At 47.2% G+C, this 25216-nt stretch overlaps 1 long non-coding RNA gene across 1 annotated transcript in view; it reads left to right on the top strand.

Moving 5' to 3' along the window:
- Positions 1-22121, top strand: part of LOC129059319 (uncharacterized) — a 57869-nt gene extending 35748 nt beyond the window's left edge. The window contains exon 3 of the long non-coding RNA XR_008525109.2: positions 20113-22121. This is a non-coding gene — a long non-coding RNA (uncharacterized LOC129059319). The remainder of the gene's footprint in view (positions 1-20112) is intronic.
- The last annotated feature ends 3095 nt before the right edge of the window (positions 22122-25216 follow it).

Below are 25216 nucleotides of genomic sequence, written 5' to 3'. Positions count from 1 at the left end.
TAAATCAGAGACACGAGAACAAGCACAACGTTCCATTTCAAGCCACTTCTTTTATACATGAACACGCGTCCTTTAGCAGAGATACTTTTCCTCAAGGAGTACAGATTTCAGCAGTTTGCTGAAATCACAAGTGCGCTTCCAGGCCATTCCTCCACTCCTGCGACAAGGTCCGCTGGCAGAGTACACACGTTTTGTTCAAGTGCTGGAGGAAACTCGGCTCCCTTGCTGTGCACCTGCAGGGTCTACTTTCAGCCTCTGAGCTGTTTCCCATTCGTTCAGACCCTTCCGGCAGCATCAGCAAATCTCAGACTCAATGAGTCTCACCAGCACTGGCTGTTCTCTTATTCTGCTTTTCTTCCAGAGATAGTGATACCCTTGTTTACATCCATTTTAAAGTTTACTTTTTAAATTACGGAATGACTACCAGTGACATTTAATTTAGAAAAATCAGAAAATCCAGAAAAATATAAAGAAAGGAATAAAAATAAACCATGATTAAAGGATACTAAGGTTTACACTATATTTTCTCTTTTTTTGTTCTCAGTTAACAATTACAGTAATTTTAGCAACTCACATAAATTTTAGGCAATATCCTATCTGGGATCAACAAGCCAAGTAAGTAACTATGTGACATGATGTGAGATGATGACATGTCCATTTGCTTCAGGATGGTAACCGTTTTACTATCTTTACGTATCTTAAAACATTATGTTGTATACCTTAGATATACACAGTAAAATTTATTTTAAAACAAAACAAAACCCATGACGCTTGGGCCAAATTCAACCCCTATCTGTTTTTGTACAGCCCCTAAGCTAAGAGTGGTCTTTACATTCTTAAATATTTTTTAAAAGTCAAAAATTGAATATTTTATGACATATGAGAATTACTCGAAACGATAATTTCTTTGTCCATAAATAATTCTGGGATCACATTCGCCTCATCTGTTTTGTGGCTGCCCATGGCTGCTTTCCCACTGTGAGGGCTGGGCTGAGGCTGGTGATGGAGACCACGTGGCCCACAGGGGCTATGATATTGACCACCTGGGTCGCGACAGAGGTTCCCACAGTTCTGGGCAGGAGCTCCTGTTTTAATCCCCATTTTGCATGAAGAGAGTGAGATTCGCAGGTAGGCCCCCAGGTCAGATTGGGAAGTCAGACCCTGCAGGCGGAAGCTGGGGCACCTCTCGCAGGGCTCCTGCCTGGCCTCTGTCCTCTGCTCCTTTCTGGGACATTTGCTGTGCATCACATTTTTTTTTTTTTTTTTTAGATAGAGTTTCCCTCTTGTTGCCCAGGCTGGAGTGCAATGGCAAGATCTCAGATCACCGCAACCTCTGCCTCCTGGATTCAAGCATCCTCCTGCCTCAGCCTCCCAAGTAGCTGGGATTACAGGCGCCTGCCACCACACCAGGCTAATTTCTGTATTTTTAGTAGAGACGGGGTTTCTCCGTGTTGGTCATGCTGGTCTTGAACTCCCAACCTCAGGTGATCCACCTGCCTCGGCTTCCCTAAATGCTGGGATTACAGGCGTGAGCCACCTCACCTGGCTTGCATTTCTCTATTTAATGCATATTAAAGGTTATACAGTTTGAGTTTCATCCCATCGCATATTATTATCACTATTGTTCCATATTTGAATAGAGTTTATGATTGTGAAAATGACATTGTATTTTGAGGCCATAATTAAGATAATCACAGAATGTTACTATATGTCAGACATTAAGTAATTTTTAATTTTTGGCTATTCAGATGTTACATCAGAGACGAGTGAACAAGAACAATGTTCCGTTTCAAACCACTTCTTTTATACATGAACACACGTCCTCTAGCAAGGATACATTTCCTTGACGAGTACAGATTTCAACAGTTTGCTGAGATCACAAGTGCGCTTCCAGGCCGTTCCTCCACTCTGGCGACAAGGTCCGCTGGCAAAGTAAACACTTTTTGTTCAAGCACTGGAGGAAACTCGGCTCCCTCACTGCGTACCTGTGGGGTCTGCTTTCAGCCTCTGAGCTGTTTCCCATTCATTCAGACCCTTCCGGCAGCGTCAGCAAATCTCAGCAAATCTCAGACTCAATGAGTCTCACCGGCACTGGCTGTTCTCTTATTCTGCTTTTCATCCAGAGATATTGATACCCTTGTTTTACATCCATTTTAAAGTTTACTTCTTAAATCACGAAATAATTACCTGTGACATACTTAATTTAAACAGCACTAAACAAGGTTCTGCCTGCATCTGTCCCTGTTTGTGTATTTCCTGGTGCTCTACCCTAGAACCAGAGCCAGTGCATGAGCAACTTTCCACATCTTCCAGGCTTCTGATATCCAGGTCTCCACATCCCCCAGACAGGTGTGCGTGGTCCTCATGCCCCGGGCAGCGCACGCAGTGTGCTGTCCACCCAGCCCAGGCGAGAACTGGCTCTGCTGTGCAACTCTTTCATTTTTTTTGAGGAGCAAGTTCTAGTATCGCATTTAAGTTGCAATTTGTTGCATTGCTAAGGAGATGAAAAAGATATTTTGGCATATTGCTCTTCTTTTGTTAGTTGTCTGTTAATTTTTTTGGTCATTTTTTATTGCTTTTTGTGAGTTTTTAAGTGTATATGTCAGAACTACTTCTTTTAAACATATTAACCTTTCATCTGTCACATTTGCTAAAATGGCATCTTTGTATTGGTGGCATTGGCTGTTAACATTAAGTTGTTTTACGGATGTAGATAATTTAAAATCTAGGGTTGTCAAGTCTTCATGTCCCCCACTGCAGTGGGCATAGCATGGTCTGACTCACTCAGACACTGCTTCATACCCACCCTGCAGTCCCTGCTCCTCGTTATTATTTAGTTTTCTCACTGAATCTTTGTTCTCTCTTCTCCTTCCTCATTTCCCTTCTAATCCCTCTCCACAAGGACTGTGCCTTGAGTCCAGTGGGAGCACACCCACCATGGTGGAAGCCTTCTCCTCCAGGCAGGGACAGGTAAACACTGCCCAAATAGAAGGCTCAGAAATGCAGGGTTGTGTGATGTGGACAGTGGAGGACTAAATCGTTCTCTCCAATTCACCTTGAGCAGTTGCAGTGTGTCCATTAGAAGCACTGGTCTGGAAATGTGAATCCACAGCTGCACGGAGAGTTCAGATGGAGGAAGAAGCCCCAGCATCTTCTGGGGGCTTTGCTGTATCTTGGCATCTGCACTCATTATGAGCTAAAGCAAAATAAACCATGACCAAAACACCAGGCTCTTCCACTGGGGCCGGTATCTCTAGTCTGCAGGGCCCAGAGCCCATGCTCCAGTGCAGTAGAGGTGTTCTAGGGCCCCTGGAGTGGAGATCCCAGGCCCCAAGGAAGTGAGTATTTCTGTACCTCTCCTCTGAAGACCCACCCCTCAGAAGGGGCTCATTTAGAAGGGAGGACGGCCCCGCACCACAAGATGATCACAGGCATGGACAAAGACAACCTTTGGAATTACTCACATGCTGATCTTAAAGACAGCATGGCCAGTGTTATTAAAACCTGGGTTCTAGAATCAAACAATTCAAACCCTGCCTCCAACACTACCAGGGTCCTGACTTTGGCAAGTCACCCAGACTCCAGCCTCCTTTTTCTAACGTGTAAAGTGGGCATCCCAGCACGACTCTTTCCTTCCGGTTGTTAGGACACAGCCCGGCACACGTGAGTCGTGAGTGCTGGAAAGCATGACTACTTGGAAGTGGCCAGATGGCTGTGGCAAGACTGAGGCGGCCCTAAGCATGTGCTCAGCCACATGATTTAGATGTTTAATGTCAACACTCTACAATGTGCTGACCTCAAGCCTTTTCATCCAGTTCTGCAGCAACTGCTGAACCTGGGGCCGCAGAGAGGGGATGTGGAAATCACTGGGAAAGCAGTACGCTTGAATTAGGGAATCAGGAACCTTCCAGAAGTCCCATCTTTGGGCTTCGTCTAAGGGGTGGATGTGGGTCAAAGATCTTATTTTTAGGACAAATCCTTAAATTACTCAGAATATTAGAAAAATACTTGTCTGTTAACCCTCAAAGATTAATAAAGTTAACTTTTACAAAAGCATGCGTTTCAAAAGACATTAAAACTCACAGATTTTGTGCATGTTAAGGAAAAATCTATGAACATATCCCCTCTCTTCTTTTCTTTATTACTTCTTTCTTTATTACTTTACTTTATTACTTCTTTTTTTATGACTTCAGAAGCCGCTGCACCTTCTTCTCCAATTTGGTACCCATTCTATGGATTTCCTCTTGTTCTCTGCTTATAACCTTTACAATCCTTTCCTGAGCATGTGCTATCATTCTCTCCCCTTTTCTTTGTCTTCTTGTTCCTACAAGCTGGCTTGAATAAAGGACTCATTATCACCAGGCCCACAATGGGTCCAGACATCCTCAGTCAAGATGCTGGGCAGACGAAATATTGATCAGTCCTCAATGAGTGATAGTGCTCCCATGGAAAGAGCGCCCCGAAGTTAATGGGTCCACCCATGCACACCGCAAACGAGGCATTCAGCAGCACAAAGAGTCCAGGCCTGCGAATTATAATTACTCCCTGCGACAATAAAAGTCAGGACTGTTTTTATTTATTGACCACAACCAATGGCCGTCTGTGGGCTACACATTGAAAATTCATTTTACAAACCAGCGCCCCGGATGGACTGTTTGCTTTCTTCCAGGGACTGTGGATAATTAACCCTGGAGCTGCCGCCAGCCCTGGTGTGTCGAGTTCTGCAACAGGAACACAGGTCCTGGGGCTCACTCCTGCAGCGTGCTGGGTAGGAGTTGCAGGAGCCTCCAGCACCAGCGAGTGGCTCTGAAGGAGGAAGGTGCTAAGGAGCCATCGCAGGTCCCGCCGCTCCAGCCAAAGCACTCTGGTTGGCGTTTGAAGCTCTGGTGCACGGGACTGAGCTGTGCAGACAGCAAAAACCACACCTGCTGGGAGAACCAATTGTCTGGATGGGATGCAGAGCATCCCTCCCAGCCCCAGTGCCTGGGTAGCCAAGGACTGCAAAGCCACCTCCATCCCCACTTGTCTCTGGGACTCAATTTGAAGATTAATAAATTTAACAATTTTTTTTAGACAGAGTCTCACTCTGTTGGCCAGGCTGGAGTGCAGTGGCCTGATCTCGGCTCACTGCAAGCTCCACCTCCTGGGTTCACGCCATTCTCCTGCCTCAGCCTCCCATGTAGCTGGGACTACAGGCACCCCCGACCACTACGCCCAGCTAATTTTTCATATTTTTAGTAGAGACGGGGTTTCACCGTGTTAGCCAGGATGGTCTTGATCTCCTGACCTAGTGATCCGCCCGCCTCGGCCTCCCAAATGCTGGGATTAGAGGCATGAGACACCCCGCCTGGCCAAATTTAACATTTTTGACTGGTACATTTAACCTGCCAACACCTGGAAGCTCTTCTGGTCCTTAACTATTCAGCTTCTCTCTGGAAGAAAGCAGTGTGTCAGCCACAGTGCCTGTGACGGGGGGTGCTTGAGGGAAGCTCGCCAGGGGCCTGCCCAGGAAGTTCCGGAAGAGTTCTAGGCACCAAAGGTGACCGTCTCAAATGGCTGCACATTCAAAGGTCTCTTGCCCCAGAGAGGGCATCGCTGACAGCAGAGGGCTGGGGTCCCCAAACCAGCAAACAGCAGGGCTTCCACATGCTAAGGCCTCCCTGAAGTCTCACAGAGGGCTCCTGGTGATCAGGAGTCTCTGATGCCAATTCAGTGCCTCTCAAGGCCACCTCTCCATCACAGAAGGAAATGGGGAGCCCAGGAGGAGAGAAGGGTGCTGCATGAGGTAGGAGCCAAGCAAAGCCCTCTGGGGAAGGCCAGGTTGTGGCTGGCGGGAGCTTCCCCAAAGTCCTAATGGTGGCAGTGGCTTCCAGGAAGCTCTGGGTGATGAGGTTGAAGTTCTCAGTGCTAGTTTTGCCGACACAGCTGCCAGTCCCCGAACCCCTGCCCCCTGCTACGGCCGCACGGCTGCCTGCGTCCAATTTCCTATGTTGAAGCCCCTTAAGCTGCTTCTGCTCCCCTGCTGGGACCATGGCAGATCTGTCACATTTGCAGGAGAAGACTTCATTCAGTTCTGGATCCAAGTCACATTTTTATTGCAAAATTAAACATCACATCACATATTATGTGCATAGCAGTGTATTGTGCTGTACACAGACCATGCCTCTGAGTAGCTTGGGATGCTGCATCCACCTTAGAAGGGCAAACAGAGCAACATCTAAGCCCAGAGCTACCTCACCTACGAGCGGCAGGAGCACATCTGGGTCCCACCAGACTCAGGGGCTTCTGCGGTGAGTTGAGGGTTTACGATGTCCCAGAGGTGAAGACACTTGAGCTGGGGCAGGTACCAAGTCCCCCCATGTTCCAAATAGCTCCATGCCTGGGACTAGGCCTCAGGACAAACAGGGATCTTGCAGCACCTTTTGGCCACCCCCAAAAAGAATGTGTCATCACTGCTCATTGTGAATCCATTTCTTAGAAGTACATCAAGAAACCTCTGGGCCTGGAGGCTGCCTTTCTCTCTCAGGAAGGACTTGGTCAGTGAAGGGGATGACGGAGGTGGGAGGGAACCAGGTTGTGACATGGAAACTACAGTTGGAGTCTGAGGTTTGCTGCGGTGCCAAAGTCATTGACCAATGGCCTTTTCTCAAGTCCCTTGTGGAGCCAGGGCTTGGTCACTGTACAAGGACCATGACTGCCCCTTCCCTGACATGCTCTCAAGGGTGCCACAGCCTGGGACAGGAGTTCTTGAGGGAGCTTCGATGAGAGGGTCCCAAGACTCAGACACAAATGCAAGCAACAGCCGCTGGCGCTGAGCAGCTGGGCTGCATCCCCATGGGAGGACGCTTCACCCTCTTCCTGCCGAATCCCTGCGGGATGGTCAGCAGGAGGACCCTTCACCCCTTCCTGCCAATGCTCTGTCTCATGGAAATATATTTGGTCTTACATTTTAAACATTTTCTCTTACAAACAGGATAAAACTTAAAATTTTAATTTATAAATTAGATCATTCTAATGTTTGTTTACGTATTAAAGGTTATAAGTAAATCAACTTACAGATCAAAAGCTATAAAATACTCCAGAAAATTAGTAAGAATTGGAAAATTAGAGAAAAATAATTTAATGATGCCTCAGAAGAAGAATTTCCATAAAAGGAGGATGATTTTCCATGAGTTGTGAGTTATCACATGGTTGTCTGTATAGCCACACCCTGACCTTACCCCTCTAGCTGATACCTAGTGTGTGAGATTTTAACATGAAACATACCTGGGGCATTGGTAAGGAGGAAGCACTTGGGTTTCCAGCATTTTTAAACTTTGGTAACTTGGAGGAAAGGGCATGGCGAGACAGATGAAATGTTTGTTTTGCTCACCAATGTATCCTCAGTCCTGAAACAGGGTGGTTGAGAGCAGGTACTCCATGAATACTCACTGGATGACTAGATGGATGAATAGGTGGGTAGATGAATGGATGGGTGGATAGATGAGTAGATGGATGGATGAATAGATGAATGGATGGGGGGGCAGGTCGGTGGGTGAATGGATGGGCGGGTGGATGTGTGAATTCATGGATGGATGGATGGATGGATGGATGGTGGGTGGATGGATGAGTGGATGTGTGAGTGGATGAATGGATAAATGGATGGATGGGTAGGTGGAAGGATGGATGGTGGATAGGTGGATAGGTGAATGGATGGATGGATGGGTGGCTAGATGGATAGACATGTGAATGAATGGATGGGTGGATGGTGAATGGATGAGTGTATGGATAGAGGGATGAATGGGTGGAAGGATGGGTGAATGGATGGGTGGGTGGGTGGATGAATGGAAGGAGGTTGAATGGATGGGTGGGTGGATGAATGGATGGATGGTGGATGGATGGGTGGATAGGTGAATGGATGGATAGGTGGACGGATGAGTGGATGGATGGATGAATGGGTAGCTGTGTGGGTGAATGGATATATGGATGGATGTGTGGATGGATGGATGGTGGATGCATAGATGGGTGAATGTGTGGGTAGATGGGTGAGTGAATGGATGGGTGGATGAATGTGTGGATGGATATGTGGATGCATGGATGGACAGATAGATGGGTGGGTGGATGGGTGGGTGGATGAGTGGGTGAATGGATGGATGGATGGATGGATGGATGGATGGATGGATGGATAGATCAATCAATCGGTGGATGAATATTACCCACCCTAAACTCAAATTTGCCAGAAAAGTTGCATACAAGAGCTATTCCATCTCTCACTTCTCATCTGAAGTCCTTGTGTCCTCCTGACTAGACTTCATATGCACAACACAAGCACCACTCTCAGACCTTGACTAATCATTAGGTATGATTTAAAAATCCTTGGAATCAGCCATGACCACAGAGTCCTTCATATAACTGACTCTTGAAGACTTGGAGGAAGAGTTGATGAAACAGTGGAAAGGCAGCCACTGTGTTGTTCAAAGCCCAGTCTACATCTGCTGACCTAGCATCAGCAGTGATCCTTGTGAATAACTGATGCTTACAAAGATGCTTTTAGGATCCAGATATTTGTCTAAGAAGGAATTGATATTAATTAAGTTGTCTTATACCTGCAGTTTGTCAGAGCCTCCCATGGACAGACAATTGGCCAGGCCACTTCATAGATAACCAATGATGCTGAAGTTGGGAATACTGTCCTTTTTCTAGAGACAGGTCCAGTATGCCTTGCACAGCATCTCCTGACCTTCTGAACTTCATTCTCTGGAGTACAGCTTTCTCATCTATAAACCGGTGAAAGTATAACCTAATTTACAATGTTGTTATTGGGATTAAAAAAGATCACAGGTCCTCAGAAGTAAAACTCCTAGAATGTCACTGGAGCCAATAGGCATTCAATAGCCCTTCATTCCCTTCCTTCCTCCCTTCCTACCTCCTTTCCCTCCTCTTTTCTTTCCTTTTCTCCTTCTTGTAGTCTTCCTTCATCCCTTCTTCCCTTCTCTCATTACTCATGTTTAACCTCAGATTAAAATGCAACGAAAATATACTGTTCTTGCTTTGACTATGATGAGTCACAAGAAGCAAAGAAAGCAGTTTCAGACACCTGACATTCCATCAGAGCCAGGAGGACTTGGAAGGAAATGTCCTGGTGTTCTCTGACTGAGTCTTTGAGAGATACCAAGGCCCAAGGCCTGGCTTGTGTATTTAAGCTTTCTCTGTAACAGCTGCCTTATGAAGAGTATTATTTGGGATATTCGGGGATGAAATCTGTCTCTTCAAAATTGATATGTTGAAGACCTAACCCCTAGCACCTCAGAATGTGACTATTTTGGGAAATACAGTTTTTAAAGAAGTGATTAAATTTAAATTAGGTCACTAAGGTGGGTCCTAACTGAATATGACCGTTGTCCACATTGGAACAGAGAATTAGGACAGAGAATTAGGATGAAGACATGCATGTAGGAGAGACCATGTGAAGGCTGAAAGAGAAAACGGCTGTCCCTAGGACAAGGAGAGAGGCTGGAGCAGAGTCTCCCCACTGGTCCTCAGAAGGAACCAAACTTGCTGGTACCTAGACCTCAAATTCCCACCTCCACACTGTGAGCAATAAATTTCTGTTGTCTAAGTTGCCCAGACTTTGATATGGCAGCCTTAGCCAACGAATGCACAAAGTATCAGCACAAAGACCCCATAGAAAGGGCAAGGGTGACAAATGCAGCTGGCAAAGTCTGAACAGCAATGGCTCTGCTGGGCCCCTTGCCAAGCAGGTGCTGAGGACCTCAGGTGGATCTCAGGATCTGGTCTGCATGGGCTACAAAGCCAGCTGTGACCTCTATGTTGACTGCACATTTCTAGTTGGGAGGCCATGTGTTCTTGGAAAAATCACCAGTGCTTAGTACCATGGGGGTCCTGGACAGTGGTGTGATTGTGACTGATCCCTGAAGAAACAAAAGTTCCAGGAAATATTGCCCCACTCCCTCTTGTGGAGACATATTGTTGGACACACCATTTTCCTGTGAAATTACAGAAGGAGATACATGTGCCATCCTCTGAAGGACACCTGAACCCACTCACCCCTCTCTACGTCCTAATTTTTCCTCCATGAAGGTCAAGAGTGTGTCTTTGCAGACCAAGCACTCTGGGCCAGGAAGAAACTGACCTCTACCACTGAGTAAGATATGCTGACAAGAGGCAGGTGAGCTAATGAGAATATGCACTGTCCACAGTTCTGGCTACAGGATGCAGGACTGACAGCCGATTGTGGCACAGGTGATGTTACTGAAAGTCAACAAAGCCATTGATCATGATGAGAATGATTTTCAATTTCCATGTCTCCATTCTTCCCCACTGAAATTTGAGCATGATAATTTGTGTTGTGTAACCCTATCGATGGGATTTTTTTGTTGTTTGTTTGTTTAAAACTCAGTTTTTAGCCTACCTCACCTGCGTGCTCATAGAAACACTGGAGAACCCTTCCAAGGGGACAGAGGCAACTGAATCTTGGCCCAGCAGGGAAGGACCAGGACCGCACACAGGAGCTGGCTTCAGGCTCAAACCGCTCTGGTAGGAAAGCAGAGCCGGCCCCTGCCCACCTGTGTGGCATTGGGTGATGTGTTAGCTTCCCCTGCCTCTGGGGGCTGCCACAGGGTTTCAGGGAATATCACACGGGAAGCACCTGGACGGAGGAGGCTCTCCAATGATGGTAGCCTTGGATCCATGGATGGTGTAGGTAGAGCAAGTGTGGAGTTGATTTCTTACTGAATTGAACTGGGACTAAGGCATTCATTCCCTTAAATAAGCAGATGAGAATGTCGTATGCATGTACAGGCACACGTATGTACACACCCAGAACATACAGGGACGTTCACTAGACGAATCCATTGCACTGACCTTTTTAAGTGGAAAAATAGAACCAGCAATCTCAACTTATTGTTTCCCTCAGTGCTAAAGTCTCAGGGCTCGGGGTTCCCTACATTTTATTAGCAGGACCCACAGCTGTCCTCTCGGCAAAAGGTAAAATCAGCAGCGAAGGGGCTGTGGAAACTGAACAGGCAGTGATGTGTCCACACAAATGCCTGCAAACCTCGTCCTCCAGTCAAAACGCGAGGGCATTGAACATCCAGCCTGGAATTCCAGGACACAAACGGGCCCCTGGCTGTTTTAACACTCCCAGAAAACTGCAGAGAAGTGGGCATTGCTACACTTGTATGTTAAGGTCAGTGCACTCATTTAAAGTCACTGTGGCAAAGAGACTATAACCAAAAACTACCGATTGTCCAATGCAAGGAGCGATTTTCCAGGGCTCATTTTGCCCATACCACGTACAGATCCCCTTCAATCTTTTTGCTGCTGTAATTTCAAATTTGGATACACACACCTCCACAGCACATTTCAAGAACCAGACCATTTTTTAAATTAATTTTTAATAATGTGTAATAATCTGAGTGGCCCTGGTCTGTGTGCAGAATTAGAATTCCTCTAGTAGAAAAAGAAATATTTGTGCAGAGCCTTATGAGCAGAACTGGCCCGAGGCTTCCCGGAGCTGATTGAGAAACTGCAGCAGCGCGCTGCTTAACCCCTTCCCTGCCGCTTCCCACCTGCCCACCTCTGCCAACACAGGGAGTCACTTTGGCTTTATTACATAGACAAAGACTGAGGAGGAGAGGTTTGCTGATTGCAGAAGAGGGACTCTTTGAAATTGAACACGGGCTTTATATAAAACTGCCTGAAGACCATGAGGCCACAGCTGAACACATTTATGCCACCAGCCACAAAGCCTCAGGGTCCCCCACGATCATGAAAGGGAGCCCTGATCTGGATGCCCCATTGATGAGGCCAGGAGGACACCTGGTAGCCGGTGGCGTCTTGCCTCCCCTTTGGTCTCTTGGGATTCACAGGAGGGCCTGACATCAGCAGCTGCATTCCTTCCTGGAGGTGGATAGATCACAGGTAGCAGAGAGCATCAGCAGCAGCCTGTGCTCCCCAGATAAAAAGCCTGGTGAGGTTGCCGACGTTACCATGAGCGCCCATCAACCTGAAACTGAGCAGCAGCTGACCTGGGTGCATCTGAGTCTCTACAAACTCTGCCGTGTGCGAGAACATGCCTTGCCCGGTGTTGTGCTGACTGAGACTCTCCTGCCCTTGTCCGGCTGGTGATAATTACATCTATTCATGATTTCCAGTGACCTGAGAACACTGTCTGTGGCTCAAAGAATGTTCTTCCCAAAACCAGGTTGAAAAGAAATTCATTTCCAGCATGTATTCCCCATGGGAAAAAATCAGACCTAAAACCAAAACTCTGAAATTTCAAAAGAATGGAATCGAAAGAGTGAAAGTAGCTGCTGAGGGAGACTTCTTCTTCTGTTCAGCTGTAAATCCAAGGCCCTTCAGAGCCGCAGCATCCGCATGTGGCTGGAACGACTTCAATATGACAACCTCAGGGCGGGGTTTGGGTTATTAAAATGAACACACTTCTTAGTGAAAATCTAAAACAAAAATCTGTCAGTGGCCTTTGAAAGTGCCTGTTGATTTTTCATCTGTGCTTTGGAGCAGATGATATGATTATTTTTGTAAACCAACAACAACATCAAGTGGTCCCACTGTATCTGAAGTTTGCCTAAAATAGTTTGCCTAAAATGCATCGTTCTATACCAGCAGCTACTCTTTGTCGCCACTGGAAACAAAGCCCACATAACTGAGGGAACCGATGAGTGTTATCCTCTTTCCTGAAGGAGAGAGGGCACATGGTGTCTAGCCGCACTTGTTCTGGGTGTGAGTGACAACACCCTCGCCAGCCTCTAGGCAGACCCAGGACACGCGCACTGAGGCGTTCTGAGGTGAGGTGGGTCTTCCCATCAGAGTACGTGAAGCCTCAGCGGCTGGGTGGTTGCAGATGACACTGGTGTGTTCACCACCCATGAGAAAGAAGGAAGACCTGGCTGGCTGGACCGCTGGCCACTTCTTCACTTTGCAATCGATCTCCTTTTTACTTAATCTCTCTCTTATTATTCAAGTGTGTGATTATTAACTAAGAAATGGGGAACTGATCTTCAAGGAGTAGGTAGCTCCACCTCCTCTGGGGTCTGATGTCTACACCACCTGATGCTTTTTCCAGCATTTTTCCTGTGTGCTGTGAGCTTGTGGGAGCCTCAGGGCCTCACCTCACTGTGACACTGAGTCGCTCTGCAGGGACCTTGCCCTCACCCAGTCCTCGGCGTCTCAAAGCCACACTATGCTCATAAAAGCCCCCAAGCTTGCCACACCAAACACAGCAAAACATCTGTGCTGAGGAACCCACTTCCTACTGAATTGAGCCACTTTGGAAAAGGATTGCGCAGCACCATCTCTTTGGAGAGAGAGAGTGATGCTGGCGTTTCACGTCTCATGCTTTAACTCAGCCACACAGCCCCCTTGCCATCCCCCCAAGTCCCAGTGAGTTCTCATGCAAACTGTTTTCAATCTATATTGATTTCAAGGCATGGCAGTGAGAAAGCTGTCCTCACGGAGCCTGTGGCCACCCAACCCGGGGGCCCTAAAAGACCCCCTCCCTCACTCATGCATCTCAGCTCCCAGTCCCCAACCCACCTGTCCAGTCTCACTTGCCTCACATTAGAAGCACCTGAGGAGGTGCTGCAGGTCCTTCCAGGGCAGCTGCCTCAGGTCAGCCTTTGCACTGAGACTGGCCCCTCCCCTTCCTGGTCCCAAAGTCTGCAGCAGAGTCTAGCCTGAGCCTGGGGAGGGGCAGGCAGCTCCAGGGTACAGACCTGCCACCAGGGTGTTTTCTTGTAAGACACAAGAGCTATGGAATGCCCCCAGGGAAGAGGCTGCCTGGAAGGCCCGCACTACAGTCTGCAGGTGAGAACATACACCTGTTGAGACAGGATGTCACCATCCTGGAGCCCCCTCCCTTACCCTGGGGAACCTGTGTCGGAGCAGCCCACCCCCCACGGTTTGGGTCCCCCCCAACTGCAGAGCTGCCTATGAGGACACAGTGGGACTACTGGACCATACCACAGTGCCCTGGCAGAAAACAGGTGGCATCCCACAAGTGAGTTGGGGGCTTACTACACGGATCCTGCTTCCAGGTTTGGGCAGGGCAGAAAACCACTTCAGATAGGAAAAGCCCCATCTGGAAGCCAGGCCTAGGAGGGATCCACGTCCACCCAAGGCTCGAGGGCCGGAGGAAGAGTCCTCAGCAGAGCAGGGAAGGCGCCCCTGCAGGAAGAGTCGGGGCGGCACACCTGGCCTCTCTCTGCACACCCTCCAGCCTCTCCACCTCCTCACTGGGGGAGGGACACGTGGCCCCTCTCTCTGCACACCCTCCAGCCTCTCCACCTCCTCACTGGAGGAGGGACACGTGGCCCCTCTCTCTGCACACCCTCCAGCCTCTCCACCTCCTCACTGGGGGAGGGACACTGGGCCCCTCTCTCTGCACACCCTCCAGCCTCTCCACCTCCTCACTGCGGGAGGGACACGTTCCCTCTCTCTGCACACCCTCCAGCCTCTCCACCTCCTCACTGGGGGAGAGACGCGTGGCCCCTCTCTCTGCACACCCTCCAGCCTCTCCACCTCCTCACTGGGGGAGGGACACGTTCCCTCTCTCTGCACACCCTCCAGCCTCTCCACCTCCTCACTGGGGGAGGGACACGTTCCCTCTCTCTGCACACCCTCCAGCCTCTCCACCTCCTCACTGGGGGAGGGACACGTTCCCTCTCTCTGCACATCCTCCAGCCTCTCCACCTCCTCACTGGAGGATGGACACGTGGCCTCTCTCTGCACATCCTCCAGCCTCTCCACCTCCTCACTGGGGGAGGGACACGTGGCCTCTCTCTGCACACCCTCCAGCCTCTCCACCTCCTCACTGGGGGAGGGACATGTTCCCTCTCTCTGCACACCCTCCAGCCTCTCCACCTCCTCACTGGCTAGACCTGACCAGAAACCAGAGGACCAGAAGGGCGGTTGGAGCAGCCTCTTTAGGTACCTGGTGGACAAGGGGCAGCATGAAGAGGCAGAGGCCGCCCTGGACAGGTGGATGACAAGAGCCAGTCCTGAGGAAGGCTTTCTCTCTCACGACCAGAGACAGACATTGAGTACACATAACAATACCCATACAGGAAGTATATCCATATAGGAATGATACCCCTACAGGAACTATATCCAAGTAGGACTGATATCCACCTCATCACTGGGAGGCCTTACCTGAACTAACAAGGGAGTTCAATGTGCTGACAGCAGTCTTTGAAATATCTGTTTAAAGGCTTTATAGTCATCAAAAGTATTTTTTAAGTGTAACCAACCCAAGGAACTGTAGTGTGAAGCAGGAAGAACCAGCCACATGTAAATAGCACTGCAACTCCACTGTGGGGAACCGGCAGTGACAATGGGGCCTCAGGAGACCTAAGTCCAGAGTTCTTTCCACGAAACCTCCTGTGTGCCCACTGGAAATTATTTGTGCCTCAGTGTCATAAAACTCCACAGAAAAGAGCCGTCTCAATCCCTTTCTTAAAACAGTTCTTTAGTAACAAATACTATTTTATTGGAACGTGCTTGCTTTAAATCACTCAGCAAACATTAGCTACAGTTATAAAAGCCCTAGCAGATTCATTTGGTAATACTGGAGTGAGGGGTCTTATCTCAAGGACATTTTTTGTTCCAAATTCTGAAACCACATTATTTCAATAACAACATTAAGTTTTTGAGGCTGTACCGCTAGTCAGACATGTCTCTGGGAGCTCAAATGCCTAGAAGTGTCTAAAATGACTTTAAGATAAAGAGATCCCAATATAGACTAATAAAACCTGTTTGCCAAGCTTTCAACTTACAAATCTATAAAAGGTGAGCAACACCAATATCTTATGACCTTAAAAATAAAATAATTTTCTGAGAGCTTTCATCACAATAAAGGTGTGAAAGCAAATTCTAATGTATATTTTACCCTATTACATTAAACAATTTCACAATTGTTAAATTATGAAATTTTAAAATAGAACTTAAATACTATAACTTTTAAAAATTTTCTGTAAGAAGCTTTATTATTTATAATGAGACAATCATTTTTCCTAAAAGTAAAAACTAAACATTTTTAAACATAAAAGTACAAGACTAACAAATAGATACCACTGACTAATGACACAGAGTTCCCTTCCTGTGTGACAGGGTTCCCGTATGGGTACAGTTCCTGTATGGGTATAGTTCCTGTATGGATATAGTTCCTGTATGGGTATAGTTCCTGTATGGATATAGTTCCTATATGGGTATAGTTCCTCTATGGATATAGTTCCTGTATGGGTATAGTTCCTGTATGGGTATAGTTCCTGTATGGATATAGTTCCTATATGGGTATAGTTCGTGTATGGGTACAGTTCCTCTATGGATATAGTTCCTGTATGGGTATGGTTCCTGTATGGATATAGTTCCTGTATGGATATAGTTCCTCTATGGATATAGTTCCTGTATGGGTATAGTTCCTGTATGGGTACAGTTCCTCTATGGATATAGTTCCTGTATGGGTATAGTTCCTGTATGGATATAGTTCCTCTATGGATATAGTTCCTGTATGGGTATAGTTCCTCTATGGATATAGTTCCTCTATGGATATAGTTCCCGCATGGATATAGTTCCTGCATGGGTACAGTTCCCGTATGGGTACAGTTCCCGTATGGGTACAGTTCCCGTATGGATATAGTTCCTGTATGGGTATAGTTCCTGTATGGATATAGTTCGTCTATGGATATAGTTCCTGTATGGATATAGTTCCTGTATGGGTATAGTTCCTGTATGGATATAGTTCCTGTATAGATATAGTTCCTGTATGGGTATCAGTCCTATATGGATATAGTTCTTGTATGGGTATTGTTCCTTTATAGATACAGTTCCTGTATGGGTCTCATTCCTATATGGATATAGTTCTTGTATGCATATCATTCCTACATAAATATAGTTCCTGTATGGATATCATTCCTATATGGATATAGTTCCTATATGAGTATTGTTCTTGTATAGGGATATAGTTCCTCTAGGAGTATAGTTCCTGTATGGATGTAATTCCTGTATGGGTATCATCCTGTATGGATACAGTTCCTGTATGTGTAGGGTTCCTACATGGGTATAGTTCCTCTATGGGTATCATTGCTGTGTAGATGTAGTTCCTGTATGGGTATTGTTCCTATATGGATATAGTTCCTATCTGGGTATCGTTTCTATATGGATATAGTTCCTGTATGGGCATCATCCTGTATAAATAGAGTTCCTCTAAGGGTATAGTTCCTGTATAGATACAATTCCTGTACGGGTATCATTCCTATATGGATATAGTTCCTGTATGGGTATCTTTCTTATATCGATATAGTTTCTCTATGGGTATTGTTCCTACATGGATATAGTTTATGTATGAGTATCATTCCTATATGGCTATAGTTCCTGTATGAATATCATTCCTATATGGATATAGTTCCTCTATGGGTATTGTTCATATATCAATATGGTTCCTGTACGGGTATCGTTCCTATATGAATATAGTTCCCATATGGATATTGTTCCTATGTGGATATAGATTTTGTATGGCTATCGTTTCTGTATGGGGATCTAGTTTCTCTAAGGGTATCGTTCCTGTATGGATACAGTTCCTGTATGGGTATTGTTCCTATATGGATATAGCTTTTGTTTGGGTATTGTTCCTATATGGACATAGTTCCTGTATGGATATCATTCCTATATGGATACAGTTCCTTTACAGATATTGTTCCTATATGTATATAGCTCCTGTGTGGGTATCATTTTTATATGGATATTGTTCCTGTGTGGGTATCGTTTTTATATGGATATTGTTCCTGTATGAGTATCATTTTTGTATGGATATAGTTCCTCTATGGGTATCTTTCCTATATGGTTATTGTTCCTATATGGATATATTTCTTAGATGGGTATCATTTCCATATGGACATAGTAGTTCCTATATGGATATATTTCCTATATGAGTATAGTTCCTACATGGATATAGTAGCTCCTGTATGGACTTAGTTTCTGTATGAGTGTAGTTCCTTTTTATCGGTGTTGAATGTAACTTTACCAAGCAGGTAAAAATTTAAATACAATACCCAACAAATTCCCGTTTCTCTTTCCACTGGCAGCATCGCTGCTGTCACTTTGTACATTTCCTGATCAGGAACTCAATGAGAGAATCCCAGATTCTCGGCTCCTCGGGGCAGGAGAAGCATTTGTAGTTTAATTTGGGGTCAGGTCTTAGTCTCAATCTCCCTGAAACCAGAGGACTTTCCAAATCGTGTTTTTAAGTGGAGCAATTGACTCCTCCAGAAATATTCTGCAGCACTGCCCACCCTCCCCTCTGCGTGAGAAAGAGCAGAAGCGGCCTTCCCCCTTGCCCGGTCCAGCAGGTTAGCAGACCTGTGATGCTGCCGGCCGGGGAGGATGGTGGCCAGACCCAGGACCCTGTGTGAAACAGGGACATCTGCTGGCTGGGCCGGGAGCAGGCTCTGCTGTCGGGTGTCATGCCAAGGATGAATTCAGAGTCCCCAGTCTGTTCTTAGGCTCTGAAAGGGAGTGGGGAGAGGAGCTTCACACACAGGTGCAGATGTGAATCCTGGAACATGCACTTCTCCAGAGCTGTGCTGGGGCCACGGGGGTTCCAGCTGCCCATCCGCAGGGACCGAGGCTCCAGCAGCCCCAAGTTCACTCTGGAAAGAGGGGCCATGTCCAAAGACCCAAGCTGCACCTCCTCCCCTGTGTGTGTGCACCTGTCACTTTTAATTGGTGGACTGAGGATAAAATAGAGGCGCTGGCCAGCGAAGTGTCTGTGGAACTGTTCTGTGACTGGAAAGACGGCTTGGGTTCTTGCCTCTGCAGGAAAGGTGACCAGCAGCATGTGGTGGGCACAGCTGAGATCCGCCCTAGTTTTGCAGATGCCGCTCTGTTCCCTGGTCCATCCTCACTCCACTTTGCATGGTGTTTACTCCTCTAGAGTGGAGCAGCGTGGCCTTCTCAGCTGGCGTGGCTGCTCTCAGACGTCGCTCGGTGATCTCAACTGGCGTGGCTGCTCTCAGACGTCGCTCCGTGATTGTGAGCACACTGGCAGCTGCAGAAGCAAAGGTGCTCAGGGACTGTGCTGGGGCTGAAAGACAGTCTCCTGTATCCCTTTGCTCACTTGCTTCATTTGTGACTTCAAGTGAGCTTTTCTCTTAAGATGGTGCCAGCACAGGCGGTGAGGTGCAGATCCAGGAGCCACCGTTCTTTCCAAGCCTTGCAGGTCTCCCCCAGCTGAGTTGCTGGTCCTTTGCGGGTGCCTAAGCAATATCTGTAAATGATGAGATGGGATTATTTACCTGCTCTCAGCTCTGGGGGCTTTTCATAGGAAACTTTGCAAGCCCCGGTTCACGTGCTCTCTCAGTGGAAGGTTTCCAGAAGGGAGATGGTCGCTCTGCTCTCCATAAGAAACTGAATCACTTTTAGAGGCTCATCCTCATTTCCCCAATACAACACAAAGCTCAGCCAAGGCCTTCAGGCACCACTCCTGATCATCAGAGGCGACGCCCATCCATAAACAGGGTTCCTGCTGGTGTCTTCCAGGGCTTAACGTCTGCACCGGCTAGGCCCGACCTTTAAACACTGTGATGGTGGGGACCCAGGCTTCGGCCTCTTTGCAGGGTGAGGACAAGGCAGGGGCCGCAGGCTCAGGTCTAATTGTTGAAATGTGTTCTTGAACAATGGCTCCCAAGGAAAATTAAAAAAAAAAAAAAAAAAAAACCCACAGAGGTGCTGAGTTGTGAAAGAAGGCTGTTTGGGGCCTGGTTTCCTGAATAGACTTGTTAAGTACCATGGCTGATGTATGCCGACGGAGGGAGGCCCGGCCAGCTGAGCGGCCCCTCTGACGGAGCAGGCCCGGCCTTCCAAGCTCCTTTGGAGGTAGGCGTGAAAGCCAAACTGCACTCTCCCCTATATTTTTTTTTCCGTTTCTGCCATGCAAAGATAATCAGGTTTATGTAAAGTCTGTGTGCTCTTTTGACAGCCCGTGGTATCTCATTAATTCAATCACACCAAACACCATTGTTCCCAAAGTGTTTGAAATGCGGATAGGGACGGAGGCTTTTCTAATCCTGTCAATCATTGTTAACATTTTTCTTGCAGTTGCCATGGCTGGGGCCGGAGTTCATGAAAACACAGAGTGAGACCCAACAAAACACGAATAAAGACTTATTTGAGATACTCTTTTTAAAGGCCATCTACCATGCACGGAACATGGGAAGTGAATGTAGACAAGTTTGGACACTATGCGCGCGGAGAGGAAAGAGCATAAGGAAGAATTTGAAAATCAAATAGGCCTATAAAAAGTTGACCCAAGAGTCTCTGGGAAAAACCCGCTGAATTGCTCCCTGGTAGAACAATGCCCTTTCTTTCGTGCGTTCTTCAGGGGGACAATGGCTCATATATTATAACACATGCCACTGGGGTCTTTACACCGTTGTAAGCCAGCTCAGACCCACAGAATGCTGATCGCGGACAACAAGAGATTGCGGCCGGTAATGCGCTCTTTTTCTGGCTGCACTAAAAACAAGCACTGGGAAAATTATTCATGCATAGAGGCCAACAAAGCCGAGATGGAGATTTGCGATGTCACACAGCGCGATCATGTGACACACTTAAAAAAAAGGACAACAGGCATTCGCCCTGAGACGTTGTTAAATTCCCATTTCATCTGCATGAATGTGCCCACGGCCAAGTCGCCACGTACTTGTGCTGGCTGTGGCTGATCTGGGGACGCCACACGGATTAATGGGGCCGCAGTGTGTACAGGGGCAAAACTGGATGGCAGTGGCAGAATTTCCCAACTTCTGAGGTTCCTCAGGATCACTCTGAGGATTCCTCCAAGGCCTCTGTTCTTCTCTCGTCGGAGAACAGTCATGGCTGTGGACACGCAGCCGACTCTGGTGCTTGGCTCGGCAGAGACGACAGGGCCAGCACCCGGGGGCTCCCCTGCTGGTCTCATGTTTCCATTTGGTGAAAAGAGGCACAGTTTTGGGAGGCATGTTGATTTCTAACTTGGTTTGCTTTGCCCTTTTTATTGTCATGTCATTTTTCTTTCTTTCAGGGGTGCTAACAAGCCCCAAAGAAGGGCAGCCTTTTCTGACCAGCTGCTGGTGAAGCCCAGCGCAGCCTCTGAGCACATGTTACCTCCCCTTGATGCCCCAGCATGGCATCTTACCTCCCCTCCATGCCCCAGCACGGCGTCTTACCTCCCCCTGGATGCCCCAGAACCAGAGCAGTGCTCCAAGATTCATGATTTAAGCTCAGCACCCTCTACTCAAAACGTCAAAGGACACTCAACCTAGCCATTTCTCATCATCTTGGTGGCCAAGACCCCATGACAGGCAGCGCCTCCCACACTTGCATGAGGCACCCTACTCCTCCGGCCTCCCTGCTGCATCTGGACCTGGCCCGTACAGCCCATTCTCAACCCTTCCCAGTGAGTCAGGGCTCCTTCCTTGGGGCCCAAGACCTTCAGGGGCCTTGGATGGCTTAGGGTCAGAAGCTGGGGTCCCGCCCAAGCCCCAGCCCCAGCCCCACCCCCACTTCCCTGGCATCACGGTCTACAGCCTCCCTCCCTCCTTCTACCCAGGCCCACAGGGTTGCCAGTCCCTGGGACATACCTCCCCAGATAACCCCCACCAGCCTCCCTCTCCTGTGGTTGTCTGTGAGTCCGTGGTTCCCCTCGCTGCTTCCTGTCCTCTTTGGGCATGTGGCAGTCACACGGGAGTGTCCACTCCCTGACACACTCGTGACCTGTCTCCGTCCTGGACAGGAAGCTCCAGGAGGGCTGAGGCTGTCCTTTCTGCTTCTTGACTCTTGCATTTGCAGCCCCCTGGTTCTCGGTGGCGGCCCAGGGTAGGTTCTGAGTGAAGGTGTTGGGAGCGCCTCCTGTAGGGATGGGAAGACAAGGAGGGCCTCCTATAGGGAGGGGAAGACATTCCTGAGGAGGTCACTGTCCATCAGCCACGTTCTTGCGGAGGCCACTGTCCACCAGCCACGCAGGGCTGCTCCGAGTGAGTGGCCACTTCCCGAGGACCATGTGCCCTGGGCGCCTTGTAAGGGGCCACGCCTCGCTCAGGATTCCCACTGTGCCTACCTGACCTGCCTTCTATTGCCTCGCGTTTGGTTGCCTTGATCTCGTCAGATGCTCTATGTGTCTGTCAGTCTCCTCAAGTCCTGATTTGCAGCCAGGAAAGGTATAAATACATTTCTCAATAATTTGTGTTTGTAAATAAAAAAGTCATGGGCACATTTGGCTTAAGGACAACAAAAATGTCAAAGTTAAAAAAATACTATTTTTAAAATTACCAAAAAGAATCTGACCTCCTTGCTGTCTCTTTTTTTAAAAAATTGTCTTATATGCTGGAATCTTGCTGTCCCTTAGCACCAAGAGCTTGTACATTCCTTCTTAGCTAGGAATCCACGTATCCCTTTCTTCATTATTGCTTTCGTGGTGTTGTTTTTAGTGTCTAAGGACCTTTCTTCAACAGAGCTCACCTGCATCGTGTTTTCGTCTTTGAGCTTTGTCATTCTCACCATTTGGTTCTGAGAAAGCCCCAGCATGGTGAGGAATCTCAGATGCAGCACAGGGCCTGCTGGGGTGGCCCTGCCCGGACGGCTCACCCAAGGGCCCTTCAGAATCTAATCAAATGGCTGCAAGGAAAGACCATTAGATTGTTTGAATAAAACAAAACCATCAATAGTAAGAAATTAGTTAATGCTCTAGAATTCTGATTTGTAGACACTGTCCCAGGAGTAATTCCTCCAACATCAAAAATAAAGCAACAACACAAAGTGTTTCACTAGAAATGGAGGGAGAGAGGATCAGAGAGGGCTGGGAAGGAAACAGAAGGAAGTCTGGGAGGTGGGGAGAGGGAAAGAAAGAAACCTTCAGGAATAAGAATAATGACCTGGAGAAGATCATCTGGAAAGGGAACTAAGGAAAGGTGGCACAACCACGTTCTGATTTTTTTTCTACTTCTCCCCAACTTCACCTCCAAATGTGCCTGAGGATGCTGCTTTTGGAGGAGGCCCCTGCTCTCACACAGCCTCCGGGATGGCCTCTGTGAGCTTCACAATTGCCCACACATTTTCCCTTAGCCTTTTCCCTGTTGAACAATTTTGAAAGGCAAGAATCCTCACTCAGCTAATTCAAGAATATTTTTACCGACTTCATCATTCTTATCTGATTAAAGCTTACATAGCTCACTTTTTAATCAAATGGTATATTAGTTTAATAATAAAAGTTCCTCTTCATTTTCACCCTCCAGCATGAACATACTGTCTTTTTTTAAGGACCTATATTTTCCCTTTATATTTTAATAGGGCTACTTATAATAGATTCTCTCTCTGGATGCATTGATAATTAATCACTTCCTTTGGTGCTAATGGCCTCTCACCCCTTCCCAGGCTTCTGGTTTACAGGTTCTGACAGCATACCCATCTTCCTGGTCATCCCCTCTCCTGCTCTAGAGGCTGTTTAGCTAACTCTCAATTTTCCATGACCACAAAAGGAAGGAAATGTTTCAATAATCCCAAACTGTAGATGAGTTCAAATATTTGACATTTGGCCTTGTGATACATTTTAATATAAAACCACATTAAGATGTCAGTGTATAATAATTTTGAAAGGGATTGTGCATAAGTTTTCATTTTTCTAGTGATGGTAAACATTTTGATGTCAAACATTTTGATGTCATATGTCGTGTGTTTTAGCACATTACATTTACTTTAAAGTTGCTTCCATACCAATTCTCATCACTTTGCTCTCTATGAAACTGAGATTCTGTGAACACTTCAAGTTTAAGGCATTTGAAAATAAAATAAAATCATGAAACGAATATTAAAATATTCACCTCGCCTGCCCTGGGCAGCCATCCAAGTGAACCCTGGCAGGTAGGAGAAGCCACCCCGCAACAGCAGTCACTGCAGGAAAGCTACGGAGCAGGTGCACTGGAAGATCCCTTCAAGAACTAGGACGTTCCCCTTCCTGTGTCCAAGTGTTCTCATTGTTCAATTCCCACCAATGAGTGAGAACATGCGGTGTTTGGTTTTTTGTCCTTGCGATAGTTTGCTGAGAATGGTGATTTCCAGCTTCATCCATGTCCCTACAAAGGACATGAACTCATCATTTTTTATGGCTGCATAGTATTCCATGGTGTATATGTGCCACATTTTCTTAATCCAGTCTATCATTGTTGGACATTTGAGTTGGTTCCAAGTCTTTGCTATTGTGAATAGTGTGGGGTGGGGGGAGGGGGGAGGTATAGCATTAGGAGATATACCTAATGCTAAATGACGAGTTAATGGGTGCAGCACACCAACATGGCACATGTATACATATGTAACAAACATGCACGTTGTGCACATGTACCCTAAAACTTAAAAGTATATAATAATAATTAAAAAAAAGAACTAGGACGGTGCACCCCCAGCTCCACCCAGAGCAGGCATGGACCCTACGAGCTGGGCCATCCCTCCTAGCACGTTGCTGTCTCCATGCACTTTCCCACTGAGAAGTCAGGCCACCCTGCACGCTCTGAGGCCCTTCCCGAATGGGCCAGAAACCTGGAGCGAGGGACCAGGGTCAGGCTGAATGACTGATGGTGGAAAAAAGAAATGCCAACAGCTATGCTGATCCTGTTGTTTATACACAGGGAATATCCTTAGAGCGTCCACACTAGCCATTTTGCTTAAGTTGAAATCAAACAACTGATTATTTCAGAACAAACAGGCTAGCAAACATTGGTTTAAATTAATGCAAAATTTCCAGATTTGTTTTTAATTATAACCTCAAACATATGAACAGAAAAAAAACAGAATGATGCCAAGATAACAGGAACAAAACACTGCCAAGGAATGAGTCTTAAATTATGGAGAAAAATCTGCAAAAGACCCAGCAGCTTTCGAGTCAAGACACTATTTATGACAAAAATCCTCAGCTTCCATTCCAGATCCTTCTCTATGCACTGATTCCTCTCCTGCAAGTCAATTCCTCTGGCAGAAAGAAAATTAGGAGGCATGGTCCTAGAACAGTGCCTCCTGGCACCTGGGAGGGGCTTGATCATGGACATGCCTCCTGCCAGGGTCACCTGTGAGCACCTCCCTCACCCACATGATGAAGGTGGAGCCCTGGGAGGCAGCATGATTCCACCTGGACTGTGCCACGCTGGGAGTCAACCTGGTATCTGAACTCAGGTCTTCT

The sequence above is a fragment of the Pongo abelii genome, chromosome 4 (genome assembly GCF_028885655.2).
Source record: "Pongo abelii isolate AG06213 chromosome 4, NHGRI_mPonAbe1-v2.0_pri, whole genome shotgun sequence".
Classification (NCBI taxonomy): domain Eukaryota; kingdom Metazoa; phylum Chordata; class Mammalia; order Primates; family Hominidae; genus Pongo; species Pongo abelii.
This window is presented reverse-complemented; position numbering and strand designations above follow the sequence as displayed.